At 41.2% G+C, this 8,286-nt stretch overlaps 1 pseudogene; it reads left to right on the top strand.

The window, feature by feature from the left end:
• The first annotated feature begins 213 nt into the window (after positions 1-213).
• LOC147958545 (uncharacterized) lies at positions 214-3,793 on the top strand (annotated as a pseudogene).
• Positions 3,794-8,286: the final 4,493 nt, after the last annotated feature.

The raw sequence follows: 8,286 nt of genomic DNA on the forward strand, positions 1-8,286 counted from the left end.
AACTGAATTTCTAAAGAAAAAAACTGTAGTAAACTGAATTTTTTTGACACTAAGGGCGTGTACTCTGAATTAGGTGTATATGTTAACTAAATGTCAATTCTTTCTGTACTTTTGTTGTATTGATTTAGTAGCTAATAGAATTTTTTGTTCATTACATTTGTTGTACCCTGCTTACTGAATATGCATTATTTTAACAATGCAGGTTATTTTGATGGTTTATTTACTGTTGAGATTCACCACAAGGGGGTTTTCTGTGGGAGTGAGAGCAAGAAGATTTACATGGACTATGAGGTTGACTGGTTTGACATGTGTGAGAGTGACACTTGGTCAATGCTATGGATCAATAACTTTCTTTCACAACTAGGATGTGACATGGAAGCCTCCAAAATTAATGTCTATTGGTTGCAACCAGGGAAGACAATTGCTGATGGCCTTAAGATTTTGACTTGTGATGAAGATATGGTGTTGATGATTACTGCAACAGTAGAGCACAAGAACCTAGTGCTTGTAGTAGATCATGGTGAAACCCTGCAGTCAACAGATGATGAAGTTCTGATTACTGGAGTGACAGAACTGCCGAAGGTCATTACTCCCACAAAACCCAATGGAAAAGAAAATGTTAGCTGGTCTGAGAAAGGAAATAGTCCAATTAAGAAGGCATCAAGGAAATCAAGGAGGAGGATGACATATGGTGAAGGATCTAGTTCTGGGTTTGCAGCTCAAGTGGAGGAGGAATGTGAGGATGATGGTGACAGCAATGAAGAAGAGGAGAATGTTCAAGAAGAGCTAACAGATGAGGATTTTTATGAGAGTGACTATGATGTTCAAGATGGTGATGATGACCTGTTTGAGAAAAATGTTGACAGAGATGTAGATGATCACAGAGAAAAGAGTGAATTTGCTAACTATGAAGCAGAACTTCCAGAAGATGCATTGGAGGACAGTCATTTGAATATGTCAACAATAAAGAAAGAGAAGTTGAAGCATAAATTCAGTGTTTTCAACCCTAGCACAGACTTGAATGCACCAGTGTTTAAGCTAGGGATGGTATTCGCAGACATGATAGAGCTCAGACATGCTCTAAATGCATATAGTGTCAGAAATAGAGTGAATGTGAGGAAGCTTAGAAATACTACCACGTCATTAGAGGCCATATGCAAGGATGACTGTACTTGGCACTTGAAGGCAGGCAAAGACAACAGATCCAGCAGCATTCAGATCAAGAAGTACGCCGACAAGCACACTTGCACAAAAGAATGGGACCTGGAAGTTCTTACAGCTCCATTTCTTACTAAAAAGTTTAGAGAAGAGTTCAGAGACAATGAGAAAATGCCCTTAAGGAAGTTTTCAGACAAGGTGGAACAAGAATTTAACTTAGTTGCTCACAGGAGTAAGTTGGGAAGGCAAGAAGAGCGGCTATGAAAGAAATCAGGGGAGAAGATGATGACCAATACAACTCATTGTGGGACTATGGGCAAGAGCTGAGGAGGAGCAATCCAGGGAGCCAATTCTTCTTGTGCACAAAGGAGGTTTTTGATGAGAAGACAAACATGACAAAGAACCACTTCTCAACATTATACTGGTCTTATGATGCATGTAAGAGAGGGTTTTTGAAGGGCTGCAGACCAATAACTTTCCTTGATGGTTGTCACATCAAAAAAAAAGGGAATATACTGACAGCAGTTGGGATTGATGCAAACGATTGTATCTTCCCTATAGCGTTTGGCATATGTGAAGTGGAGTCAACACACAGTTGGGAGTGGTTTCTAGCCTCTTTGAGAGATGACCTTAATATAACAAACACTTCATCCTTCACCATATGAGTGACAAGCAGAAGGTGATATATAGTTTCATTCTTCTTTTCATTATTCCAAACAGGGTTGTATGTAGGGCTGGAGACCAATAATGTTTCTATTGTTTTGTAGGGATTGATAAATGCAGTCCAGAAAGTTTTCCCTCATTCAGAACATAGGAACTATGTTAGACACATTTACCAAAATTTTCACAAAGTACATAAGGGTGAACAACTCAAGAATGACCTCTGGGCCATAGCAAGATCCACTAATGAACTTGCCTACAACAAGAACATGGATAAGATGAAAGAAGACAACTTAGCAGCATTCCGTTGGGTTGAGAAGTTGTCTCCAAGAACTTGGATCAAAGCTTTCTTTGATCCTTTTTGCAAGTGTGATATATTGCTGAATAACATGTCTGAAGTGTTCAACAGGTTAGTTTCACTTTTTGCAAGTATGATATATTGCTTCATTTCTGTTACATCTGCTTCCATTGATTGTGTCGACAAATTCTGTGCAAATTTGCACCTATATCTTGGATGGTAGAGACTTTCCAATTAAATCAATGTTGAATTACATCTTCTGGAAGATAACTATATGATTGTTGGTAAGCAAAGGGAGGCAGCAAAGTGGACAGGCAGGCTTTGCCCCAAGATACAGAAGAAGCTGGACAAGTATGTGGAGTGGGCAAAAAACTATAAGGTGAGGGAGTATGGAAGAGGTGTATTCCAGGTTATCTCCTTGAACAACACTTACATTGTTGAACTAAACATGAACAGTTGTAACTGCAAAAGGTGGGAACTGTCTGGCATACCTTGTCATCATGCAATTGCTTGTTTTAGGCATGAGAGAATTGAGCCAGAGAGCATGGTTCATTCATGCTACACTGTTGAGGAGTACAGGAAGTGTTATGGCTTCAACATGACGCTAATGAGGGATCCAAAGCAATGGGAAAAGATGCATGGCATTCCAGTTTATCCACCCATTTACACCAAAGTAATGGGCAGGCCAAAGAAAAGTAGGAAAAAAGATGTAGAGGAGAAGAAGGATAAGAAAGGGGTGAGGAAGTTGACCAAGCATGGTGTCACTATGCATTGCTCTGTTTGTGGGGCTGCTGATCATAACAAGAAAGGCCACTACAAACATGCCAATCAACCACCTACTGAGGAAGCACTAGATGAATCAGAATAAGAAGATGATCCTAGCATAATTGTTGTATGTTTCTTACATATTTTGTTAAGAGGCCTATTTTGTTAACTACTACTTTTTCTCATGCACTACATTAATAAATTTCTTGTACTTTTGTAGAACATTATGCCACACAGAGTGTACCCACAGCTTGATCCAACACAAACTCCAGACTCCATGGTCTACAAGATGCAACAAAATGTACAATATTAACAACTCCCTCTATTTGTCTTATTTTGGTAACTCTATTTTCACTTCCTGGCATTATATGTTTACTGTATTAATTTCTTGACCAGGAAAAATTCACATACCCAACTCCTATGGACTATGGTCCCTTGCCCGAGTCTAGTTTCATTGCAAATTCTAGAGGCACAATTCCTGTAGGTAGGGTGACAACAGCAATGACAAGGGGAAGGGTGAGGAGTGCAGCTACTGCAGCAAGCAATGTAACAAGAGGAGGCTCAGCTCAAAGGGGAGGCAATGTACCAAGAAGAGCAAGAGGGGCAAGAGGAAGCATTGGTGGAAGAAGAGGATGCAATGTAACAAGAGGAGGCAGTGTTCAAAGGGGAGGGAATGTTTCAACAGCTACAAGAGGAGGCAATGTTGCATCTGGAAGCAATCCTCCCAGAGGAGCAAGGGCCGCTGCTCCAGGATTCTACAACTTGCTTTTTGGAGCCGATGGAGCTGTCAACCTAGAACCACCTCTCTTCATGCAGGCTGAAGAGGAGGCAATTGTGAGCCAAAATGCACCACAAGATGCTCTGTTTCGTGAAGGCTGGCCTGAAGACCTGCATGATTTCCTTTTGTCGTAGTTTTCATGACCATGTGTTCAAGTTCATGAATGAAATTTTGTTAGGCATGAATGATCAAGTTCATCGTTGATCAAGTTCATGAATGAACTACTCCTTTTGATGGGGTTAAGCACTGCTCCTTTTGATCATCTCTTTATGTTATCAAGACAAGTGAACTTGTAGTTTCGAGCAACATTTGTTCCTGTTAATTATGGATGTTGTTCTATTTGGAGTTATATCTATATCTTTTGATGGTCCATGTGTGTACAATCTTCATGACACTTTCAGATTTTTGTCTTATTTTCATGGTACAATCCTGTACAAATGTGTGCCAAAACTCTGGCAAAATTCAGTTGAAACCTGTGCTAAAACTTCAGTACTGAACTGTGCCAAAATATTGTCCAAAAATTCAGTTTACTTTCAGGCAAAAGGAGCAGTACATGTACAGAAACTTCAGTACATGTACGCGCGGCACAACAGCAGCTCGACAATGCAGTGCTTGCGGCGTCTCTGTCCACAATGCAGGCAGACCACATAAGGCACGAGGCAGCTCAGGCAGAGCAGCGCACTCGGGCGCAGCGTCATGCGGCGCATGCGGCTGCCATTGCCGCCCCAAAGCGCGAGATTATCAAGCTATCTTCATGCAGAATGTAAGCTCTATATTTAGTCTGTTTCGATGCAAATTTCATATTCTGTCACTTCCAACAAGTGTCACATTGCAAACACAGAAATCACATTAAACCTCTTAACCATGTTTAAAATGCAAAGATAATGGCACACATTACATCTTCAGGCCTCTTACATCTTTCTCCCTACTAATTCTTGATTGCTACTGCAAAGAGGATGCCCCACAAGACAAAACAAAGGCTAATTGTGAACACTAGCATCCTATCTCTACACAACAATTGTTCCCTGTGAATCCTTGCAAGCAACTTCTTCTCCATCTTGTGCTTCTCCCTCATGGACTGCTTCTCTGCTTCCTTCTCCTCAACTAGACAGATCACAAATGATAGACCTTTCCCTTGCACTCCATTCTGGATCACGCGGTGCACATGTGAGCAATCCTATACACGTAATAAACACATAAATTCAGTCACTGACAACATCTCAAACTGCAGGAGCTCATCTACCTAAGAACCAAATCTTTCTCAATAACGGACGAAGCTTTCGTGCAAGATTCAGGGAGGACAAGGAGCATTACCTCCGAGTTTTTCTTCAATCTGAAGTGGTAAACATCAGTGGCCTTCCATTCCTCCTCTCTGTTGCGATTGCCAACGTCGGAGCCACCCATCTCGCCAAACCAAGAGGGGTAAGAAGCAGATCCGACCGCCGGCGACCTATTCCTTACCTCGACGCCGTCGGCCTCAACAACTGCATGCCCCAAGCCAGCAGCAGCCGTCGTCACCCGCCTAGGGTTCTTTTTTTGGAAGACTATAAATTTGGGAATCGGGGGGATTTGCAAACAGAGAGACCACCATAACAGGTTATGTTGGGGCCACCGTATGCAGGGACTTTTGACGTGAATAAATATTTTCCGAGGGGGGTCCGTGCAAGTTTACCACGCGCGGGTGGCTCCAGGACGTTTTCTGTCACTGACAGTGGCCCCGTGCTTACGTGGCATGCCACGCCAGCGGCGGATACGGAGGGAATGACCGTATCTGCACCAGAGTGCAAGTTGTATGACCAGAAAAACGTATTTTGATAGTTCTAGCACTAAACTGCACATCCAACGCAAGTTGTATGACCACCAGTGATATTATCTCTTAAATTATCGTATGGAATTAACATGCCTAAATTGGACACGTACGCGCATGGAGTTTCCATTGCCTTCCTGTACACAAATTATTAATCTTGTGTCATATCCTAATAGCACAAGGAATAGATGAATGCTAGTTCCTCAACTAGTCGGGTTGGGACAGATGAGGTGCAATAGAGTTCCTTCACGACCACTGTTCAAGTCACGCATGGTCTCACTGGACAAGCTTGTGTGAATAATGGCGGCACACATTTGAAGGTGTGGTTGAGAAAAGTTCAACTCATTAATTATATTGAGAGTCAATCGTCAACTAACAAGGGATCTGAACAAATGATCAAAACTCTGTCTGTATTGATGATGTACTGGTGCTTATATACAATGGGAAAGGACACAACGGTTTGCTAGGGGTGCCTCTACGGGAGGCAACTGTCGTGACAGTTCCCACAAACGTGGAACCGCACATCTAATGAAGCGGGGATTATCCCCCTAATAACCACTGGGGTTATTATTTTTAACACCCCCCTAATGACCGCTTGTCATAATAATACATCATCTTGATCAAGTCTCCTCCAAAAACCCTCATTAAAAACCTTTATGAGAACCTGTATAGTAAACTCATGAAGGAAAAAAGAGTATAATATGATGCATTGAACAGGAACAATTCAGGAAGATACTCCCCCCGATTCTTGCAAATTCCGAAGCCGTCATATACCAATTCCATGAACATATTTTCAGAATGTAGAAGTTGGTAGAGACTTGGTGAACAAATCAGTCGCATGATTTGACTTACAAGATATGCAATATAGTGATATTTCTTATTATGTAACCTGTTTGCATCCGAGTAACACAAGCAACATTATCTTTGAGATAATGGTTGGTGGATGTAGCCATGAGGTCTGTTTCAAATACTCTTCATGAGAGGGCTATCACACCTAGTAGGAACACTAAGCTTGTCTATGATCTGACATAGTGGGGATCTGATCGATGTATCCAATGATACCGGTGTTCACATTTCTGTAAAACTAAAAAATCAGGACAAGATGTTTGATGCCTTGGAGATATCAAAAGACATTCTTGAGTACCAACCAATTTTCTTTGGTGGATCCAATGGCTTATGGAACGTTGAGTCCCAATATCTCATTTCCATCATCTGTTGGTCTAAATAGATCTTTCTCTACGTACAGAGAATGAACTACCATGAGAGTTATGGATGGATAAGATTTGTCCACAATGAATTTCTCCAATATATTTTGGATATAGACAACATAGTATACCATAATGTATGAATGAAGGTGCTCAAGTTGTAGTAACGAGCGGTATTTTGGTTTACCCAAATCCTTCATTTTAAACTCCGTCATTTAGATGATTACATGTGTTGTCATTGCAGACACACAAACATGGATAATCATCATTGTAGGAGTAATCCTTGTGTAGAAGGATCTCACTACGTCGGTTGTACCATATGTACCGACAAGAATAAGTCATATAATGACTTATTGATTTTACACAATGTATGTTGCGTTTTGTATTCCGATCCAGAATTGAGATTCCATCGGAAATCAATTATATATGTCTGAATCTACTGATCCACATGGATATGTGATCACTACATCCATCAACTGCATAGATAGACGATTTTGTACTGCCAATGATATAAGTTACCGGAAAGAGATTCCACCTCTGGAGAATAGTTGGGTATCTGTGTAAACCCTTGTGCTACAATACTTGCTCTTTGTTTCACCACCTTGTTGTTCTCAATTCTGTTTCCAGAAGAAAACTGGTGTAGGTATTGCTTATGAATACCTTCCCATTATTGAGCAAGATCATTTCTACCTAGATTATACCCTTTGCTTGAGTTCAGTCCGTGTGTTGTTCACACTTTGCCATGGCCATGGTCTTTGGATCTAAATCATTTGAATGGTTTTTGCAATATAGTTGAGAAATGTATGTCGACAGTTGTAGACTTCCGGTTATATGTTTCTCCAGAATCAATATATCAATATATAGTTGATGGAAATATCATTACCCATGGTGACTGCTCGTGATTTCCCAATGCGATTGAGTCGGGTATTCCGATGTCCCGGTCATTGTGTGCACTATGACCTGGGTTGGTGGAGGTTTCCCGTCCACTGGGTGTATATACCCATCATGTGTCTGTCAACGTGAAGTTGACTTGCATTTACTGATTCACGGGCCTTGATATCCTTGCTTGCGAGAAGCTGAATCCTGATGTACTATTGTCGTACTTCTCCCCCTGTTGCTTTGAACAGGGAGTTGAGTGGTTTTAGTTGGTACCTCCACTCTTTCCGACATATTTTTCAGGATTGTAGGATTGTATGACACCTTTATATTCAGTAAATGAATGTGGCAGGTTATTTGCAATGAGTTGCAAATCTTTTGAATGCATGGTTCAGATCTTTGAGTACGTGGATTTGAGGCAGAAATGTGTTGAACATTCCACTAATTTCCTGGCACTCTTTATGGTACTTGAAATCTCCCCCTAATGCCTGGAAATGTTCCTCATTGAATCAGCATACTGGCCTTGAATAACTCCCCATGCGAGGGGCTCGAGGTATTGACGGAAATACAGTTATTCCTCACATAGATCCCAACTATATGTTGAGGGGCCAATGATGTATGCCGGGTGGTGATATCGGTATGCAACCGAATTACCGCAGATAGGAAATACTTGGTAGATTTCCACATATCAAAGATAAAGGGGGATAATATTATGCAGTTATGTCATGAGCGTGTAAAA

This window comes from Triticum urartu, chromosome 7A, assembly GCF_056163025.1.
Source record: "Triticum urartu cultivar PI428250 chromosome 7A, HENAU_Tu73, whole genome shotgun sequence".
Taxonomy (NCBI): domain Eukaryota; kingdom Viridiplantae; phylum Streptophyta; class Magnoliopsida; order Poales; family Poaceae; genus Triticum; species Triticum urartu.